This window comes from Penaeus monodon, chromosome 7 (genome assembly GCF_015228065.2).
Source record: "Penaeus monodon isolate SGIC_2016 chromosome 7, NSTDA_Pmon_1, whole genome shotgun sequence".
Lineage (NCBI taxonomy): Eukaryota > Metazoa > Arthropoda > Malacostraca > Decapoda > Penaeidae > Penaeus > Penaeus monodon.
Genome location: NC_051392.1, coordinates 39,665,994 through 39,668,493, shown reverse-complemented (window position 1 = coordinate 39,668,493; position 2,500 = coordinate 39,665,994).

Here is a 2,500-nt window from a genome sequence, read left to right as displayed (position 1 = left end):
ACCCGTGAGTCTCGTCTGCTGCCAATGCCAAGGTCAGGCGCCCGTCCTTAGGTGGCGCGGCCGGCTTCGTGTTGGGGAGGTGGGGAGGGGGGGTGGGGAGGGGGGAGGGGATGGGAGGGGGAGGTGGGGAGGGGAGGAGAAGGGAAGTGGGGAGGTGGGGGAGAGGGGAGGTGGGTGGGCAGGAGAGAAGTGGGGAGGGGAGAATGATGGAGAGGTTGGGGGCCAATGGGGAAGGGGAAGTGGGGGGTTGGGTGGTGGGGGGATGAGAACGGGGAGTTGGGGGAAGGAAGGGGAGGTTGGGGTCAATGGGGAAGGGAGGGAGAGGTGGGTTGGTGGGTGGGGAAGGAGGTGGGGAAGAGGGTGGGGAAGAGGGTGGGGAAGAGGGTATGGAAGAGGGTGGGGAATAGGTTGGGGAAGAGGATGGGGAAGAGTGTGGGGGAGGTGGGGAATTGGGGAGGAGTAAGGGAAGGGAAGGGGGGGGATAGGAATAGGAAGGGTGGGGAGGGGAGTGGGAATCAAGGTGAGGGGAAAGAGATAGAAGGGAAAATGAATAAATGAGGGGTGGGAGAAGAGGGGAAAAAAAAGTTGATTCGAGGGAGGGAGGGAGGGAGAAAAGGGGGGAGGGGGAGGAGAGGGGGAGGGGGAAATAGACAGAGAGGAGGACTGAGAAGTGGGGATAAGAGGGGAGGGGAGGGGGTTAGGTGTGTGGATAGGGAGGTGGGGAAGATGGGGAGGTGGTTGGGGAGGGAGAGGTGAAGGAGGCGAGGTGGGTGGATATGGGGGGGGGGAGCGAATGGATGGGGAAGAAAGATGGTTGGGGAAAGGGGAGGGGAGGGGGAAGTGGATTGGAGGGGGGAGAGGAGGGGGAGGGGGAGGGGGAAGTGGATAGGGAAGAAGGGGAGAGGAAAGGAGGGGGAGGGGGAGAGGGAAGTGGATAGGGAAGAAGGGGAGAGGAGGGGGAGGGGGAGGGGGAGAGGGAAGTGGATAGGGAAGAAGGGGGAGAGGAGGGGGAGGGGGAGGGGGGAGGGGGGAAGTGGATAGGGAAAAAAAGGGAGAGGAGAGGAGGGGGAGGGGAGGGGGAGAGGGAAGTGGATAGGGAAAGAAGGGGAGAGGAGGGGAAGGGGGGGGGGGAGAGGGAAAGTGGATAGGGAAGAAGGGGAGAGAGGAGGGGAAGGGGAGGGGGAGGGGAAAGTGGATAGGGAAAGAAGGGGAGGAGGAGGGGGGAGGGGGAGGGGGGAGAGGGAAGTGATAGTGAAGAAGGGGGAGGAAGGGGAGGGGAGGGGAGAGGGAAGGGAGTGAAGAAGGAAAAGGGAAGAAGAAGAAGAAGAAGAAGAAGAAGAAGAAGAAGAAGAAAAAAGAAGAAGAGAAAAATAAAGAGAAAGAAGAATGAAAAGAAACAGAAAAAAATAGATAAAACAAACACATAAACAAGCAAACAAACAGACAAATAAACAACCGAAACAAACAAACAAGCAAACAAACAAACAAACAAAAAAATGTTATTATTCTTTCTCTCTATATCATTTCATATCATTTTTTTATATTTCCCTTTCTCTCCGTTAATTTATCTATCTATCTATATTTCCACATCTATCTAACGACATCTTATCTATATCTTATTCATATATCTACTCTGTGGCCTGTATATCTATCCTTTGTTTATCTATTTATCCGTTTATCCATGCTTTATCCACATATTTTTTTGTTATCTGTTTATTCGTCAAAAACATCAGGTTTTAAGTTTCTCTTCTACCTTTTTTTTCATTATTATTATTAGTGTTGTTATTATTATTATTTTTTATCATTGTTATTATTATTATTGTTATTATTGTTATTATTATTGTTATTATTATCATTATTATTATTATTATTATTATTATTAATTTTATTATCATCATTATTTTTATGGTCATTATTATTATTATTATTATTATTATTATTATTATTATTATTATTATTATTATTATTATTATTATTATTATCCTTTTTTTTACATTTTTTAACATTTTGGTTGTATTCTGGATGTTACTTGGAAGAAGATGAGGGGGGGAGGGGGTAATTATTGAGAGGGAGGGAGGAGGAGGAGGGGGTAGGGAGGGTGGAGGGAGGGGGGTGGAAGGGGAGGAGGGGGAATTATTGAGAGGGGAGGGGAGAGGGATGGGAGAGGGGAGAGGGGTAAATATTAAGAGGGGAAAGGGAAGGGGTAGGAGACGGGGAGAGGAAGGAGGGAGGGGGAGACGGAGGAAGGGGAGAGGGGGAGGAAAGGGGAGGGGGAGGAGGGAGGGGAAGAGAGGTAATTATTTAGAGGGGAAGGAGGGGACGGGTAATGCCATGGGGAGGGAGAAGGATGGGGGAGAAGGGAGGAGAAAAGGGAGAGGGAGAGGAAGAGGAAGAGGGAGAGAGAGAGAGAGAGGGAGAGGGAGGAGGAGAGGGAGAGTTAGAGGGAGGAGGAGAGGGAGAGGTAGAGGGGAGGAAAGAGAGGAGGCGAAAAGATAAACAT